Source organism: Hyla sarda, chromosome 1, assembly GCF_029499605.1.
Source record: "Hyla sarda isolate aHylSar1 chromosome 1, aHylSar1.hap1, whole genome shotgun sequence".
NCBI lineage: Eukaryota > Metazoa > Chordata > Amphibia > Anura > Hylidae > Hyla > Hyla sarda.
In genome coordinates this window covers 136,566,596-136,587,078 of record NC_079189.1, presented here as the reverse complement: position 1 = coordinate 136,587,078, position 20,483 = coordinate 136,566,596, and positions in this window count along the sequence as shown.

Genomic DNA, 20,483 nt, shown 5'->3' with positions numbered 1-20,483 from the left:
TTAAGTAAGCAGCATAGTTCCCCCCAAATTAGGTTGGCAGTTTAGTTCCCCCAGATTAGGTTGGCAGCATTGTTCCCCCCACATAGTTCCTCTTACATTAGGTTGGCAGCACAGTTCCCCCACATAGTTCCCACCACATAAGGTTGGCATCATAGTTCCCCCCCCCCACATTAGGTTGGCAGCACAGTTCCCCCAAATAGTTCCCCCCCACATAAGATTTGCAGCATAATTCCCACCACATTAGGTTGGCAGCAAAGTACCCTCACATAAGGTTGGCAGCATATTTCCCCCCACATTAGGTTGGCAGCACAGTTCCCCCAAATAGTTCCCCCCCACATTAGGTTGGCAGCATAGTTCCCCCCACATTAGGTTGGCAGCATAGTTTCCCCCACATTAGGTTGGCAGCACATTTCCCCTACATTAGGTTGGCAGTATAGTTCCCCCACATTAGGTTGGCAGTATTGTCCCCCCACATTAGGTTGGCAGTATAGTCCCCCCACATTAGGTTGGCAGTATAGTCCCCCCACATTAGGTTGGCAGTATAGTCCCCCCATATTAGGTTTGCACTATAGTTCCCCCACATTAGATTGGCAGTATATTTCCCCCACATTAGGTTGGCAGTATAGTTCCCCCACATTACATAGGCACTATAGTTCCACCCACATTAGGTTAACAGTATAGTTCCTTCACATTAGGTTGGCAGTATAGTTCCCCCACATTAGGTTGGCAGTATAGTCCCCCCACATTAGGTAGGCAGTGGCCCCCACAGTTATACAGCCTCCAGCCATATACAGTGTGTGGCTGGAGGCTGTATGTCCTATGTGGCTGTGTGTATTGACTCACCTCAGTGCTCCGACCACCGCTCCTCCGGTCCGGGGTCACGATCTACTGCTATAGGCCATAGCAGCAGGTCCGGGGATCAGAGGAGTGGTGGTCAGAGCACCGAAGTTGATGTGCCGCTGGTAACTTACCATGCCGGCCAGCACCCGTCCGCAGAGAGTAAACCAAGGGCCGCAGAGAGTAAACCAAGGCACCCTTGTGTCCCGAAAAGATCTTTCGGGACACAGGGATGTCCTTAATATTGATGGGGGAAATTAATCTGGGGGGGGGGGGGAATGGCCCCATTTCCCCCCGCCCATTGATTTGCCACTGCATGCAGGCAGTCACAGCAGAGCAATTTCACACAGTATACAATATTACATGTCATGCAGAGCTCAATATATCAGTGGCATGAGGAAGGGAGTGAGCGAAAGAATGCTAGTTGCAGTAAAAATAAGAAACATAACCTATAAGGCAGTTTCCTCTGTAAACACATACAAGCTGGAAAATCTGACACCAGTAGGTTTCCCATTACATTTAATGATCTAATATATCAAAATCCTATGGGGCGTAAGAGGTTGTGTCATTGATATTGTAGTCAAGGAAAACAGGTCAGTTCTTATAATCCTTCTTATTTATCAATGGTAATATTAAGCCCAAAGCAAAAAAAGGATTCAGCACACAACATTACATGGGTGACCAAAGCATGATAGAAAAAATTTTAATCAACAACAATGACTTTAAAATGTCATCGCTGCCCATAAGCAGTGGGATACTAAAACCACAATATTTAGACACAAAAACTTCAATGGAAATGGACAGTCTATACAATCAAATATGAAGAGCATTTTCTCCTGTCACTGCCTCCTAAACAGACCATACTACTAACAGTTGCAAACTGATGCAAACGGATGACATTCTGTAGCATCCTTTTGCATCAGTTTTTCATCTGTTAGTATGAAAAGTCAGCCACCTACAGACTCCCGCAGCCAGGACTACTACTACTCCCATCATGGAACAGACTTGTTTACATGATGGGAGTAGTAGTTTCTGGCTGCAGGAGTCTGCAGGCGACTGGGGAGGCTAAATTAGTGCTTGTACTACTACCCCCATCGTGGAACAGAGTCTGTTCCATGATGGGGGTTGTAGTACAGGGGCTGAGGGAATGATTGCACTGGGTCAGAAGTTATAAAGCAGGGGAGCGGGCGGCATGATCAGCAACCCTGCGATGTATCATGTATTTTTACTTTAATTTTTAAATCCCCTCGCCTGGAGCCCTGAATGGTCGGTACCGAGGAGCCATTCAGGGCTCCCAGTGGGGTTTTTAAAATGAACATCATGAGTGGCAGCGAGGGACATGTCTATATTAAAAGCGTTGTGGGGGGCAAGATATATAGCGCTTCAGGGAAGGCCGACATATAACCTTTATATCTAGCCCCCCAGCGCATTAATAAAGATATGACCCCCGCCGGCGCATTTATAAATATATAACCCCCCCCCCGCAGCATATGTATAATGTGCCCCCCGCAGCGCATTTTTCATAATATGCCATCGCATCGCTATATATGAAAAGTATATCTAGCAGCAGCGCATCGGACCAGCAGCCGGCCGGCCTGATGATGCAGATACAATATTTTTCATATATAGCACTGCAGTGGGATATGTACAGTATATAGAAGCGCTGGGTAGCAGACATATAGCGTTATCTGCCACCCCCCCAAGGCTTCGATATACATACGCCCCCGCAGCGCTATATGTGAAAAGTATTCTAGCAGCAGCGCACTGGACCAGCAGTTGGCCGGCCCGATGATGCTGAGAGAATACTTTTCACACATAGCGCTGCGGTGGCATATGTATATAGAAGCCCTGGGGGGGGGGTAGCAGATAACGCTATATGTCTGCCCCCCCCCCGCGCTTCTATATACATATCCCACCGCAGTGCTATATATGAATAGTATTGTATCAGCATCATCAAGCCGGCCTGCTGCTGGCCCGATGCACTGCTGGTAGACATACTTTCACAGATAGCACTGCAGTGGCATATTATGACAAATGCGCTACGGGGGGCACATTATACATACACTGCGGGGGTATATATATTTATAAATGCGCCAGCGGGGGTAATATCTTTATTAATGCGCCTGCGGGGGTCATATCTTTATTAATGCGGTGCGGGGGGCATATTATAAATGCGTGGTGGGGCTAAGTATATAGGCTATATGTCTGCCCCCCACTGCGCTTTTAACCCCTTAACGCATATGGACGTTTATAAACATCCATAAGCGGCTCCCAAGGTAGGACGCTCGCTCAGCAGGTGAGCATGCATCAAACCCGGTGGGTCCCGGTTGCTATAATCGCCGATCGGGGTGATGTCCGGCATTAACTGTTTAAACGAGGAGATCAAAGTCTAAAGTGAAAGTGAAAGCTTCCCGGCAGCTCAGTTGGACTGATCGGGACCATTGTGGTAAAATCACGATGTCCCGATCAGCTAGAACGCAACAGGAGGGTCCCTTCCTGCACGTCCGATCGGCAATTGATTTCTCCAAGCCTGAAATCCAGGCTTAAGCAATCAACCGCCGATAACACTGATCCCTGCCATTGTAATGCAATGGCAGTGATCAGATTATTGAATCAATGTACTGCATTGATTGAAGGAGGGGAAAACAGATTTTGGCAGCGGCTGCCAATTGAAATCTACACTTGCAGAAAGTGGAGTTTTAGATTAAATCATTAACCTGTCTAGGACCAAGGGCGTACCTGTATGCCCTCAAAGTTTCCGTTCATCACCGGTTAACGGGCGGTGAACGGAACGGGATGCCTGGTGAACGGTAGTCCGGGCAGAGCGGGCAACTCTGATGTGAGCGGCGGCAAGGGTCCCTTACTGATTGTGGGCAGCGATCCTCCTCTAGGTGTGGTGGGTGGCAAACGTGCTGTTGACGGGAGCCAGGAGGTGAGTAGTTGCCTAGCAACATCTGGAGGGCCACAGTTTGGAGATCACTGTGCAGTGGTCTCTAAATTGTGGAAATCCAGATCTTGCATAACTACAACTCCCAGCATGCACAAAGAGAAAATGGCTGTCTGGGCATGCTGAGAGTTGTATTTGTGTGCCTCCAGCTGTTACATATCTACAACTTCCAGCATGCCCTTCGACATTTGTAGTTTTGCCACAGCTGGAGGCACGAGGAAACACCCAGTTAGGTAACCGAACCTAACTCAGTGCTTCCCCACCAGCGGCCTCCAGCATTTGAAAAAACTACAACTCCCAGCATGTACGGTCTGTCAGTGCATGCTGGGAGTTGTAGTTATGCAAGATCTGGATGGCCACAATTTAGAGACCACTGCACAGTGATCTCCAAACTGTGGCCCTCCAGATGTTGCTAGGCAACTACTCACCTCCTGGCTCCTGTCAAAAGCACAATTGCCACCCACCACACCTAGAGGAGGATCGCCGCCATGAATCGGTAAGGGACCTCCGCTGACGCTCACATCACAGTTCCCCGCTCTGCCAGGACTACCGTGGGTGGGCAGAGCGGGAAAACTGAACTTTAACCCTCACGCCACCTCCCCGATCTGCTATTGCCACCTCACTCCTATCACTTCTTCCCCTCCTTCTCAATTTCCCCTGGATGAATATTTACATGCTACAGTGTTATTTCTCCTCTACGTCCCTCCTGACATGATTTTCTCTCAAAGCTGCTGTGCAATGAACGCTGACATGAAGGCCTCTGTAAAAGCCCAGTGCATCTCTGCTTCCCTGTATGAACCCCGTGCATCTCTGCTCCCCTGTATGAACCCCGTGCATGTCTGCTCCCCTGTATGAACCCTGTGCATGTCTGCTCCCCTGTATGAACCCCGTGCATCTCTGCTTCCCTGTATGGACCCCGTGCATCTCTGCTTCCCTGTATGAACCCCGTGCATTTCTGCTTCCTTGTATGAACCCCGTGTATTTCTGCTTCCCTGTATGAACCCCATGTATTTCTGCTTCCCTGTATGAACCCCATGTATTTCTGCTTCCCTGTAGGAAACCTGTGCATTTCTGCTTCGCTATATGAACCCTGTGCATTTCTACGTCCCTGTAGGAACACTGTGCATTTCTGCTTCCCTGTATGAGCCCCGTACATTTCTGCTCCCCAGTATGAACACAGTGCATTTCTATGTCCCTGTAGGTACTCCCTGTGCATTTCTACATCCCTGTATGAACCCCGTGCATACTGCTTCCCTGTATGGACCCTGTGCATTTCTTCTCTCTGTATGAACCCCATGCATTTCTATGTCCCTGTATGAACGCTGACATAGAAATGCACAGGGTTCATATAGTGATGTTCAGGTCCTGTTCAAACCCCATGCATTTCCATGTCCTCTTTATGGGGCTAATGAACACCCCATGAAAAAACAGAAACCAGGCCGTGCAGTTCGTCCTCCCCTTTACAGCTTGAGGAAACCTGTGTTATACATAGCACATTAATATAACTCAGCCCTGGTTGGGATACACTGGCATACACACACAAAAGGGACTACAACTCCCAGCATGTGTCATTCAGGAGTCTTCAGTCTGTGGTATTACACCATCATGCTGCCTCTGTAGTCTCCTGGGGGTTGTAGTTCACCACAACTCTACAGGGCATACACAACAGGGACTACAAATCCCAACATGTGTCATTCAGGAATCTTCAGTCTGTGGTATAACACCAGCATGCTGCCTCTGTAGTCTCCTGGGGGTTGTAGTTCACCACAACTCTACAGGGCACACACAACAGGGACTACAACTCCCAGCATGTGTCATTCAGGAGTCTTCAGTCTGTGGTATTACACCATCATGCTGCCTCTGTAGTCTCCTGGGGGTTGTAGTTCACCACAACTCTGCAGGGCATACACAACAGGGACTACAAATCCCAACAGGTATGTCATAGGTCGGGAAGGGGTTAAGCAAAAAAAAAAACATAGAGTTTACCTGATCTCGTGACCCGCAGGTCCTGTTACGCTCCGGACAGGTAATTAACTATTTATATACCTTTATACAATCCTTCACATATAAATCCTAAATAATTACTAGATAACTAATACCTAGATGAGAGGTGACGAGGGGTGGACTAGACAATAAGGACCCGACGTCCTAGGGACTCTGGCTATGGGGACCTATGTACAGAGGTACCAGATAGGATGCGGTACCGGGACACCACAAACCCCCTTACTTAAGATAAGTCGACCTTGACGCCTGTCCCCTAAGACAGAGGGACTAGGACTAGAACAGGATGATCTATAAATTTGCTATACATTCTAAGTAAACATTAAACACATTTACATTCTCTGATACCCTTACTAGTATCTGGACTAGACAATAGAAATCTATCTAGACATTTAAGCTATCTAGACATTTAAGGAAGCTATCTAACCTTTAGTTTCTAGCTTCTTAGACATTTTATTAAACGTATTATACATTCTAAAGCTTACTAGACAATTAGGCAGCTATCTGAAATGTAGTTGCTAGCTCCTAAGACATTTTATTAGCTCTCTACACATTTTTATTAGGCTAAACTGAATACTAGTACAGCTCTCTATACTTTTATTTTCGAGCTGACTAAACAACTTTATTATCTCACACATTTTATTCGCCAACAATAAGTTACCTGTTAGTATACAAAAGTTATACTGGCTAGCCGGAAGCTAGGTCACAGTAAGGATGGCTGCTAGGGTCTATCGGCTACACGCTACTTACCCCTAGAGCAATTTCAATAACTAGAAATACGTGTTTAATTCTATATTCGCAAGAGCACCTACTGGCCAGGCAGAGCATCTTACGCACGCAAAGAAGGAGAAGAAGAAATGTACCTAACAGTGGCAGGAATTGAATTTCAATAGGCTACAATTCCTAAAGTGTTTTCTTAAGTGAGACATATATTTTGATGTATGTACTAGAGAAACTTTAGGTAGTACATTTAAGTCAGTAATCTAGAGTACTGTTAAGTGATAGGCAGAGCATTGAAGTGGGTTATCAAAGGTACTATCTGTGCAGGTACTAAATGTGAGTCCTGGTACCTTACGGGTAGTTTCCCCTGTGTAGTCCTTTGAGACCGCCGCAACACCATCTCCGAGTCATCAGGAATTCCTTCACTTGGGGATTCTTCAAGAACTTCAGTCCCCGAGGGACCAGCTGGAGGGCTGGAAACAGAAGCAATATCTTCGGTTGGACTGGGGGGTTCTCTGAAGACAGGTGGAGTAGTGGCATCAATACCTGAAGCAGTCACTGGAGCAGGACTGATGCTGGGTGTAGCAACCAATGGTGGTTGACAGGGAGCAACAACTACTGGCAACTGATTAGGTGGAACGGCTACCGGCAACTGTTTGGGTGGAGCAACTTCTTTGGTGGAATTCCTTCTCCCGGCACATATTCTCTTACTGGCCTTGTTGGAGGTGGAGTAGAAGTACCAGGAGGAGTAGAAGGAATAGGAGGAATAGCACATCGTCTTTCAGGCACATTTTCCTCCTATTCCTGTGGACCACCTGTGGCTCGAACCCGTCTTTCTGTATCTCGTACACGTCCATTTCAGGATAAAGGACTGCAGTAATGGTGTATGGCTCCGTTTCCCACAAGGAGTCCAATTTATGGGTTCTAGGAAATTTTATGAGCCACACTTTATCTCCAAGCTTTCTGCTGGCGTTCATGAACTTCACCCATTTCCTTTTCAACAATGTCCTTGGCTTCCTCAATTCTTCGTTGATGCTCTGACATCCAACCCTGGGAAACCTGAGGAGAATTATTGAAAGGTGCCTGTAGCCCGAAGGTTCGATCCTTTGGCAATTGGCAGTGTCGGCCCATCATCAGGAAAAAAGGCGTGTACCCCGTAGAGCAGTGGACAGTGTTGTTGTAAATTTCTAGTTCAGGCAACAGCTGAGGCCACTCTTCGTGCTTTGAAACAGAGGCAGCTCTAAGCATTTGGATGAACACTTGATTGATCTTCTCGCAGAGCCCATTCCCTTGGGGATGGTAGGCAGTCGTCCGGAGCTTCTTGCAATGATGCAACCAGCAAAGTTCCTAAAACAACTGGGCTTCAAAGGCGATTCCCCGATCCGTGAGGACCGATTCGGGACACCCCAGAGGTTGGATCCAATGTCGATAGAAGAGTTGAGAAGCAGTCTTGGTGGTTAGATCCTTGACCGGGACCACGACCACCCACTTGGAATGATGATCCACCATGGTTAGAGCATTACCATAGCCAGATCGAGTGGGGGCAAGCTTCACATGATCCAAGGCAACAATTTGATTCGTCCTTTCTGTACAGATGGGATGCAAAGAGGCTCTTGCGTACCTTTGGGAGTTCTTTATCACGTTGCACACGGAGCACTCAGCACACCATTTCTCGATGTCTCCCCGCATCCCAATCCAGTAAAATCTCCTTCTGACTGTGATCTCTGTCTTATGGACTCCGAAGTGCCCTGACTGATCATGATAGGCATTCAGGACCATGGCTGCATCTGTTCTGGGAACCACAATCTGGTGTATGAGGTCTCCGGAAACTGGGTCAAGGGAATTTCGGTAGACCAGCCCCTTGTGCAGGAACAGGCAATTCCTCTGCCGAAAGTACATCCGCATTAACATTGGTTTTTCCGCTGCGATACTTAATGTTGAAATCATAATTGGCCAACCGAGAGGCCCAACGCTGTTCAAGAGCTCCCAACTTAGCAGTGTTCAAATGGGCCAAGGGGTTGTTGTCAGTGTAGACTGAAGGGAGTAACAGCCAGATAGTCCTTAAACTTCTCAGTAATGGCCCAGACCAGGGCCAGGAGCTCCAGCTTGAAGGAGCTATAGTTGGCATCATTCTTCTCAGCACCTCTGAGATGCCGGCTGGCATAGGCAATCACCCTCTCTTTGCCATCTTGCACCAGATAGTGTACTTGTCGCTTTAGCAAGTGACATTTGGAAGGTTTAACCTTGAGTCCATGTTGGATAAGGACTTGGAAAACTTCTTTCAGGTGATCCAGATGTTCCTGATATGTTCGAGAATAGATGATGACATCATTTAAATACAACAGAACACTTTGGAAGTTAAGATGCCCCAAGAATCGCTCCATTAGGCGTTGGAAAGTAGCTGGTGCATTGCACAGTCCAAAGGGCATACTTTTGAACTCGAAGAGGCCCATATGGGTCACAAATGCGGTCTTCTCTCTATCCTCTTCTGCCATTGGCACCTGCCAGTAGCCGCTCGTCAGGTCCAATGTGGAAAAATAGGCAGCCGACCCCAACGCAGTCAAGGATTCTTCGATGCGAGGGTGAGGATAGACATCCTTATGAGTTATGCTGTTCAGCTTCCAGTAATCCTGTTCAGCTTCACCAGGACCAAAAGTGCAGCCCAAGGACTCTGGCTTTCCTGGATGACATCGGCCTCTTTCATCCCAGGAGCCACAGGGCGATGTCTCTCTTTAATGGGGGGATTGTCCTCAGTGAGAATCCTATGTTTGATCATGGTGGTCCTGCCAAAGTCTGTGGGAAACTTGCTGAAAGCTTCCTGATATCTCTTAGCTACCTGGATGACTCCTTCCACCTATTCCTTGGGGGTATCTTCGCCTCCTATTTGCAGTTGGCTCCACCAAGGTTCCGCAGGATTCTGGTCAGGTCCTTGTTGAGCCACTTGTGATTTCGAGACCACATCTCTGACATCCAAATGGTGCAGGGTAGCCACCGGGGTATACTTGGGTAGTTGGACTGCAACTTTAGAGAGGTTAATAAGTCTCACTGGAACCTTCCCATTAGGTACTGTTACCAGGCTTCTAGCTGCTCGCACCAAGGGGCAATCTTCCAGTTGGATGGGTTCCAAGAGCGCCTGATAATCTTGATTTTTCACCCCGGGTTGGGCACGACACCAAATAACCGTCTCCGTCTGTGGCTGTAGACTAATGGCTCGTATATCTTGAATCCTTACTCGACAGATCTCTCCAGGATGATTCACGAACTTCTGTTCTGCTCGGAGGGTTTTTAGGTGGTTTTGGGCAGCTCGCCGGCCTGGGGGTGACAAGTGAGGGAGAGATGCATGCAGTGCACAGACAATATCATCAAAACAGTGCCTCATAATATTCATGCCTAAGATAAAATCAGCTGCTCCTTCATCCCTAACATTAGTGACAATCACAGCCTGCCTTTCCAACACATGCCTTCCCACCTGCACCGTGGGCTTCCAGTAACCATGCCTGGGTAATGGTTTCCCGTTCCCCACAATTACTCTAAACTCTGTTTCCTGAGGTTCATACAACCTTTCTGGGCCCCAATACTTATAGAAACCCCCCTGCAGAATAGTGGACACCTGAGACCCCATATCTATCAGAGCTTGTAACCGGATACCTTCAACTATCACCTGTACATAAGGGCAAGAAGCTACATACATAGACAGTCCTTTCTTGTCGCTGATTGATTCTGGACCTTCAGCTGCTACTCCTGGGGTGCGGTCCTCGACCCCAGGGGACGCCCGTTTAAAGCCCAACATTGGCTCTTCCAGTGTCCATTCTTGTTACCATAACTACAGACATGTCTCTGTCTTCCAGGTGGTCTCACAGGAGGGGTATTAGGTGGACCAGCAGGGCGGGGATCAGGCTTCTTAGGTGGCAGGGTTGCAGATCTAGAAGGGTTTGGTTGTACCGCCATTTCTTTAAAGGCATTGGCTAACTCATCAATGTCCTGTTTAATGTCCTGTAGGTCAGCTGTCCAAGGGCTAGAAGAAGGTGTTGGCGGGGCAGACTGAGAAGGGACAGGTGGCTGGGGCGAGGGCCCCGGAGATTATGTAGCTGAAACACTAGCCTCCTCTGTCTGAGGTCCTGATTCTATCACCTTAACCGCTAGTCTCTTAAAAGCTGGGAAAGCCATGTCGGGATTTTGCACAGCCAGCGTCCTAAGTTGAGCCTTGTCCCAATTGTTCAGTACCCCTTCTATAAAACGGTCCATCAGTACTCGATTGCCCTGATCGGGCGTGATGCCGTCCAACTTCTGTACCGCCTCTAATGCGCTCTGTAAAGCTACTGCATATGCTCGGTGAATCTCACCTGGCTTCTGGCACCGTTCATAGAGCCGGAGGCGTACCTCCGAGGAAGAATGTGATTCAAACACTTGAGAAAGTCCTTCAAAAATCTGTCCCACTGTGGCTTTATCAGCCGCCAGCCAGGTGCAAAGTTCTTCCAAGGCGGGTCCCTGGAGCTGTCCCAGAAGCAGCTGTATCTGTTGATGAGGGGGTAATGCATAAAATCCAAAGAGGCTGTAGAATTTTTCTTTAAAGTCTCTCAATGTAAAAGGGTCACTATTGTAGGTGGGAAGCACAGGATTCCCCAAGAAGACAGGTGTAGCAACAGGGGCTCCCAACACATAGGGAGAGACTGAAGGTGGACTTGCTGGGTCCTGCTCCGCCTGTGAGGGAGGTCTTGCTGGAATCACAGGTAGAGTACGTCTTTGTGAGGTACAAGGTGTTGGTGAAGGCGGCAACACCCTTCTGACTTGGGGTAGAGACCCCATTGGTGGAGCCACTGGAGCATCGCCCCCTTACTGTTCAGATGGGGACTGTGGGGCTGCAGGTTCTGACATCTCTGTATTTGGTATGCTGGCCCTTTAAATAGATCTTGAATTCCTAGGTCCCAAGGAGATACGCAGTTGTTCTCTAATCTGGAACTTGAGAGCGTAGATTTCGAATTTGAGAGCGGTGACTTGAAACTCAACAGCCTTTAATTGAAATTTGAGTGCGTTGATCGGCAGCTGAAGCGACTCTATATAGGACTTCAATTCGGCAATCTGGTGTCTCAAATTCCCGTACTGTTCCGGCTCCTTACAGCTTCCAGCCCGTTGTCGCACTCTGCGCCTTTTCCCGCGCTGAACTGTCTCTCTTTGTTGGTTTCCGGCACTAGACTCCAACAACATGGCCGCCGCGGCACCGAGGGCTTCGGTGGGCGGGGTCTCTAGATAACGTGCGCAGGGAGGTCCCGCGCTAACTTCAGTTCTTCCATTCATAGCTTGTAGCTCTGCTGTACTTTTCGCCTCCCCCCTTACTTTACATGCGCACTTCCTCCACACAGCACCGTGTGCGCAACCCCTTACTCCGGAGTATAAGTCACAGTGCATGAATAAAGTTATTTTTCTGGGGGGGAGTACACTTTCACTAATGTCGACTGTAGTAGGCACACACCCGAATCCTGTTCGTGCAACGCCAAAAAGGCTTTGTGGTAGCCCTTGGGGGGTGTATGGAAGTTGGGGTGTTGTTTAAGTAGATGAGGGCTGAGGGCTAGTATGCTGAATAATTCTCCGGCCTATCGCCGCCCTTCCCAGTAACGATAGGTGCATACATAAAATGACTGAAGGTCCACAAGGTACTTGAACTTGGATAAACTTTACTGAAAGGCTTGCAGTACATCCAATGCACAATAACAGTCTCATGCAAACAGTCTCTATATAGTTCAGTAACTGACAGTTGTTGCGGACCTTGAATAGTAATACAAGTCTCTGAATTTAGGGTAATTTGTGAAGATCCGTCCGGATTTAGGGGATAGATAAGGTCCGGTGCTTAGGGATTGATACACTCACGATTCTGAATAGATCAGCCGTTGCCGCAAGGCTCTGGCCTAACTCACTGCGGAAGATAGCTGCGCAGATCCTGCTCGTTTGAGAGCCCGGGAACAAGAGAGAGAAATCATGGCCGCCACTCCCTTATATGGGCAGGGGCGTTTTTTTTTTCTATTGGTCCGAATAATAATAATGGTAATTAACTATTTATATACATTTATACAATCCTTTACATATAAATCCTAAATAATTACTGGATAACTAATACCTAGATGAGAGGTGACTAGGGGTGGACTAGACAATAAGGACCCGACGTCCTAGGGACTCTGGCTATGGGGACCTATATACACAGGTACCGGATAGGATGCAGTACCGGGAAACCACACTAGCATACACACACATCACAGGGACTACAACTCCCAGCATGTGTCATTCAGGAGTCCTGCCCCCCCTGCCCTTTCACACATAGAAATCCTCCCCAGTCTGAGATTTATTCCCCAGCCCCTGCAGTGTATACATCCCTAGCCCATGCACTTTGTCATCCTCCCCCTGCGCTGTCTTCATCATTCTTTAGTGCAGACCTGCATCCTCCAAAGGCAGAGCAGGGAGAGAGGAGATGCCTGCCGTATGTCCCCCTTCACACATAGAAATCATCCCCAGTCTGTGATGTCCCCCCCCACCCCCCCCTTATCCCCAGCCCATGCAGTATGTCCCCCTTCACACATAGAAATCATTCCCAGTCTGTGATGTCCCCCCCTTATCCACAGCCCATGCAGTATGTCCCCCTTCACACATAGAAATCATCCTCAGTCTGTGATGTCCCCCCCACAGCCCCTGTACTACAACCCCCAATCATGGAACAGACTGTTACATGATGGGGGTAGTAGTACCAGCACTAATATAGTCTCCCCAGCCACTAGCAGACTCCTGCAGCTGGGGGAACTACTACTCCCATCATGGAAACAAGTCTGTTCCATGATGGGGGTAGTAGTAGTCCCACAACACTCCAGGAGTCTGCTGATTTAACCTCTTCTGAGCATGTTCAGAAGTAATAACGGATAGTATAAACCGGGGCAAACGGATGACATTACAGGTTCATCCATTTGCCATAGACTTCAATGTTAAATTTAAAAGACCCGTTTTTCACCCATTATTTTTGCCGGCAAAAAAAATTCTGCATTCAACGTCTTTGCCTATCAAAAATAACGGATTAAAAACAAAATGGGTGCAAACGGGTCATAAAGGACTGTAAAAACATCCCATTGAGATCAATTGGATCCTTTTACAACCCTTTACAACCCGTTTGCAAAAGTAGTAAAGGGATTGTAGAAAGGGCATTTTTTGACGGGAGCAGACGGCTATGTGAACGAGCCCTATTACATTGAAAATATTTATGTGGTCTCCTGGTACCGTATTGCATACTGTACCCTGTATGGTGGTCCCCAAAGTCAGAGTAACTACGTTCAGGTAGGGTCCCCCAGGTGGGACAGCCCCTAGTCGCCTTTCCTCTATGCTAATTTTGTAATGTTTATACATTTATATATTTAATAATAATGTATATTTAATTTAATGTATAGTATGCTTACCTTGCTAGCGTCGCAGGACCTTCGGTCATGTGACCATGTTAAATTCTCTATGGTATTTTAGAGGACCTTTGGAGGTCTTTGGGTCACATGCTACCCATATTCCTATGTAAAGGTGATTGACAGCAGTATTGGACCAATTAGCTCTAGTCCAGCCCCTGCCCATATGAGGGAGCTGTAGCCAATTATCGCTCTCTTGGGTTGCTGCTCTCGAGGATGCCAGACTAGCAGGACGAATCTGCACAACTTTCAAAGACAAGCTAGGCCTGAAAACCTACCTGCCTTAGCTGAACTTAACCGCGAGTTCAGACCTAATCCCCGCAAAAGCTAGCGTCACTAATTGACTGCAACTAAATCCCCTAAATCCAGTGGAACAGCGCATATCAGTTTAAAGACCCAAAATTGCTTAAGGTCCTAACCTTTGTCAATCCCCAAGAGAATTTGCATTTGTAGAGACTTTTCCTGTTGTGAAGTTGCATAAAATTTTCAGTAAAAGCTCCAACTGTTTTCAGCAAGCTCTCTGGTTGTGGACATTCAATTAATCTATACCTCCCTATTGCTTTTGGGAAGGGTGGCGGTAGGACAAGCATTACAGAGGAGCCCTCATCCTGGCGTCACGAATAGCAAGGGTTAGCCAGACACTTTAGTCTTTAGTCATCGGACAGCTACACCCCATATACCCTTCTTCCCCAGGCTATCACATAGCTTTTTTGGCATCCTACGAACAGGATACGGCTGTTGCCACCAATCAAAGTGTACTCCCCCCTATGTAAAGGACTGTATTTATGTACTGTGAATCTCATTCAAGGCAACTGGACTGTGTTTCTGGCGCTGTGTGCAAAAAGTGCGTACGAAAAGTAAGGGGGGAGGCGAAAAGTATAGCGGAGCCGCAATTCGCAGCGCAAGGGGGGTTAAAGGGAGCGCGATCCAGAAACTCCGCCCACCGAGGTCTCCGGAGCCGCGGCGGCCATCTTGGCGGAGCCTCAAACAGAGGACCTACAGAAAAGCACAGTCAGAACAGTAAAGAAACGCAGAGTGTTGCGGAGGACTGGAAGCATTGCAGAGCCAGCGCAGTATAAAACCCTGAAGTACCAGATCGCTAAGTTAAGATCTTGGCTGGACTCACTCCAACTCCCGATCGCCGCACTTAAGTTCCAGCTCAACGCACTCAATTTCCAGATCAGCACTCTCAAGTTTGAGATCTACGCACTTAAGTTCCAGATTAAAGAACAGCTGCGTCTCTTAAAGGGACCGACGTTTCCAAGCTTCATTTATAGGGCCAGCTCCGTTCATCAAAATGTCGGATCCGGCAGCACCAATACCGCTTCCAGGACCTGCTCCATCTCCAGAACCTGCACAAATGCCTGTTCCAGCACCTACGGCACCTGCACCCCCTATTCAGCAAGATGGTGGTACTCCGTTGGTTTCCTCCACAGAACCAGCACAGTCAGCAGGCACAGTTCAGCCTGATTCATCTCCAGCTGCTGCACTCATCTCAAGAACATATGCCGCCGCACCTGTCTTCCTGGGAAATCCCGTTCTTCCAAACTACAACGTTGACCCTTTTACATTGAGGGACTTCAAGGAGAAGATATACTGCCTCTTCGGGTTTTATGCTTCTCCCCCTCATCAACAGGGGCAGTTACTTACAGGGCAGTTGCAAGGGCCTGCGTTGGAGGAGGTACGCACCTGGCCACCGGCCGACAAGGCTACAGTAGAGAGAATTTTTGAGGGGCTCTATCAAGTGTTCGAGTCTCACTCCCCCTCTGAGGTACATCTAAGACTTTATGAGTGACGTCAGAAGCCAGGTGAGACTCTTCGGGCTTATGCTGTAGCCCTACAGAACGCTTTAGAAGTAGTACAAAAGTTAGATGGTATTACACCCGATCAGGGTAAGAGGGTGTTGCTGAACCGTTTCATAGATGGGGCACAGAATAAGTGGGATAAGGCCCAACTTAGGATGCTGGCAGCACAGAACCCCGACATGGGTTTCCCCGCGTTCAAGAGGTTAGCCATCAAAGTCATTGAGTCAGGACCCGAGGCGGAAGAAGTTAGGCCCCCCTCTGCAGACTCATTGGGAGCCCCGGCCCCGAACGTAACCCCGCCTCAGCCTACAGCTGCCTCTACTCCCTCTAGTCCCTGGGCTAATGACTTACAACATGTACGGCAGGACATTGATCAGTTGACTAAAGCTTTTAAAAAGATAGTAGGTAGGACTAACTCACCTTCACTTAAATAGTTGTCAGGTTCCGGACTGGTATGAAGGGGGGACACGGGTGGTGGATCCTCTGTGTCAGTGAGGTGATGGCGTGGACCGTACCAGGGGAACGGAATCTAAGGGGTTACTGGTTTTCACCAGAGCCCGCCGCAAAGCGGGATAGACTTGCTGCGCAGGTAACCCCCAGGTCGTTCCACCCGATAGCGACTCAACCTCACTGACTGCTGAGTCAGGCGCGGTACAGAAGGACTAGGCAAAAGGCAAGGGCAGACGTAGCAGAAGGTCAGGGCAGGAAGCAACGATTCGTAGTCAGGGGCAACGGCAAGGGTCTGGATACACTGGCAATGGAACACACAGAAACGCTTTCACAGGGCACAAGGCAACAAGATCCGGCAGGGACAGGAAGGGGAAGTGGGTTTTTATGGTGTGGGGAGTGCTTGGAACTAATTGGGCCAGGCACCAATTAATGGGCCAGGCACCTTTAAATCTGAGAGACCCGGCGCGCGCGCGCGCCCTAGAGAGCGGGGCCGCGCACGCCGGGACTTAGCAGAAGGACGGGGCCGGTGAGTGACATGGGATGCGACCCACAGGCGGGCACGTCCCGCCACGAGGATCACATCCCCGCCGAGGGACACAGAGCAGCGCTCCCGGTCAGCGAGTCTGACCAGGGCGCTGCAAGCAGGAGAATAATGCCGTGAGCGTTCCGGGGGGGAAGTGGGGCCCGGAGAGCTCGGCATTACAATAGTCTGCCCCTCGCCCTGCCAGACCACCTAGTACTCCTCCTGTGAGGCCACCTGGGACTCAACGACCTGTCTGTAGTCATTGCAAAAAGACTGGACACTGGAAGAGCCAATGTTGGCCTTTAAACGGGCATCCCCTGGGGTCGAGGACCACACCCCAGGAGTAAATAGTGAAGGTCCAGGATCAACCAGCACTAAAATAGGACTATCGATGTATGTTGCCCCCTGCCCCTACGTGCAAATTGTGGTAGAAGGGATTAAACTGCAGGCCCTGATCGACACTGGGTTCCAAGTGTCCACTATTCCTCAAGGGGTGATTTACAAATATTGAAATGTTATGTGAACCTAATGATGTGGACTTTCGGGTGATTGCAGAGAATGGAAACCAGTACCTAGGCATGGTTACTGGGAGCCCACAGTACAAGTAGGGAATCATGTCCTTAGAGGACAAGGTGTTATTGTTACTAGTGTTGGTGATGAACATGCAGCTGAGTTTATTTTAGGAATGAACATCATGAGACACTGTTTTGATGACATAGTTAACTCATTGCATGCCTCTCTTCCCTACATGTCGCCCTCTGGCCGACGAGCTGCGCAACACCACCTCAGGACACTCCAAACTGAACAAAAGTTCATCAACCCTCAAGGAGAGATCTGCTGGGTCAGAATCCAAGACATACGGGCTGTCACCCTGCAGCCGCAGGGGCAGACTATTATTTGGTGCCGTGCCCGACCAGGGGTGAAGAACCAAGATTACCAAGCACACTTGGAACCCATGCAACTGGAGGACTACCCTTTGGTACGTGCAGCTAGAAGCCTTGTGACTGTGAAAAATGGAAGAGTTCCAGTTCGAGTGGTTAACCTCACTCAAGCCTCTACCAGATTGACCAAGTATATTCCCATAGCTCAGCTACATCATCTGGATTCCCGAGATGTGATGTCGAAGCCACAAGTTGCTAGACAGTGGACTGACCAGGCTGCCCAAGGGCCCGACAAGGGTCCGGTGGAACCATGGTGGACTCAGTTGCAGATAGGGAACGAAGATACTCCCCAGGACCAGGTTGGAGGAGTCATTCAAGTGGCTAGACAATTCCAGGAAGCTTTCAGTAAGCACCCCAACGACTTTGGCCGGACCACGATGATCCAGCATTGGATCCTAACTGGAGATAGTCTGCCCATCAAAGAGAGGCACCGTCCAGTCGCGCCGAGGATGTACCAGACCGTGAAGAAAATGCTGCAGGAGATGAGGGAGGCGGATGTCATTCAGGAGAGCCAGAACCCCTGTGCTGCACCTTTAGTGCTTGTTAAAAAGAAAGATGGAACCATTCGATTTTGTGTGAACTACAGGAAGTTGAATGATGTAACCCATAAAGATGCCTACCCTCTTCCTAGGATAGAAGAGTCCCTCACTGCATTGGGATCCGCAGCCTATTTCTCTACACTAGACCTGACCAGTGGATACTGGCAGATCGGGAGAAGACAGGGTTTGTGACCCCGATGGGGCTCTTCGAATTTAAAAGCATGCCCTTTGGACTCTGCAATGCACTGGCTACCTTTCAACATTTAATGGAAAGATGCCTTGGGCACCTGAACTTCCAAAGTGTTCTTCTTTACCTGGATGATGTCATTATCTACTATCTGACATACCAGGAACACCTGGACCATCTCAGGGAAGTCTTCCAAGTCCTGATACAACATGGACTGAAAGTCAATCCCTCCAAGTACCATCTATTGAAGCCCAAAGTCCACTACCTGGGACATGTCGTCAGTGCCGAAGGAGTACAACCTGATCCTGACAAAGTGAGTGCTGTGAAAGAGTGGCCCACGCCCAGAACTGTACGTAACATACAGAGTTTCTTGGGATTTGCGGGCTATTACAGACAGTTCATCCCTCACTTTGCTCAAATTGCTGGGCCTCTTACTGCTCTGCTTGGGGAGTTTCCAAGGAAAACTACAATGGAAGACTCCCGATATAGTGGGGTGAAGATCAAGAAATAGCCTTCCGGGCCCTAAAGCGCCTCCTTACTGAACCCCCCATTCTAGCGTACCCTGACTACAGCCAGCCATTTCTTTGAAGGTTTGGGGGCCATTATTTCGCAGATACAGGATGGTAAAGAGAGAGTTATAGCTTATGCCAGTAGGCACCTTCGGGGCGCAGAAAGAAATGATGCAAACCATAGCTCCTTCAAGTTAGAACTTCTTGCTTTGGTCTGGGTCCCTTAAAAAATTTAAGGACTATTTGACGACTACTCCATTTCCAGTCTACACCGATAACAATCCCTTGGCCCACCTGAACACTGCCCATACGCCCTCAGTCCTTAAGGATTTAAAAACGGGGGCATATGGATTATGGATATGCCCGGCGTCCTTAAGGGGTTAAACACTCCTCCACCCTTCTAACCATTTTCTCCCCAAGCACAGCTGCACCCTCCCCATTGAGAGCAGGCATCCGACAGCAAAGTCGGCCCAGTTCTCCATGAACCAAAACCCCTCCTTCCTACACCAGCTTCTGAGCCACTTGTTTACCTCTCTGATCTCCCGATGCCTCTCTGGTGTGGCTCATGGTACAGGTAATATTTCAGAAAATATTCCACCTACCTCTTACTTTGTCATTGGTCCCAGTGGTCTCCAGCCCCACCCAGCAACCTGTCAACCCGATCCCTGATGTGCCAAATCCGAGCGCCAAGACAACACACTGCTCGGTGATCCCAGTCTTTCTGACAGATCGCCCTGTCTGTCCCCCCCTAATAATTGAGTCCCCCACTACCAGTACCTGCCTGACATGCCCTGCACTGCTCTCTCCCTCCTTACTGGAGCAGACAACCCCCTGGCGGTCAGAGGCAGAGTCCTGCTGCAGTACTGCTAGCTTTAAAATGGCATCCCTCATCTGCCAACCGGGCAAACCTGTTGGGGTGTGCCAGATCAGGACTAGCCTCCCTGACACTTTTCCCTCTACCCCGTTTTCTAACTGTAACCAAGCTAACTGCCAGACTGTCCTGCACCTCCGTCCCACTATCCTCCCCCCACTTCTATCCCAGAGAGTACTTGCTCAGTGAGCAGGAGACTCTTTTCCAGGTTGTCAATGCATCTCAGTGTTGCCAGATGCTCCTCTACATCCAGGATCTGGGCTTCCAAATGAACAACTCGCACATATCTCGCACAACAATATGCACCCTCAAACTACTGTTCAAGGATTACATACATTGTGAAGGTTTCACACTGGACTGCCTTTTCCAAAATGGAGGCTATACTAGATTTGGGGATTGCAAAAATTAACAGTAAAAAAAATATATCAAATATTTCAATTTAAACTCACTTTTATACTTACACTGACTCTTGTATACAGACACAAAATCGTTAGCTCAACAATCGCTTAGTGAACTTGCTGTTATATTTACCACAATCCACCTCTGCCTGGAAGTGAATGTAAATGGCAGATGACAGACATATCCCTATGATTCGACAGGTAGTGCAGAAATATTTGGTGTTTATTGAGGTCCGACCCTAAATATGGCACCTTGTTCCGGGAACTCCCCCTTTTTGTTCATACTAGAGGAAAGACGATTGGTGATAGACTTGTCAGAGGAAACATA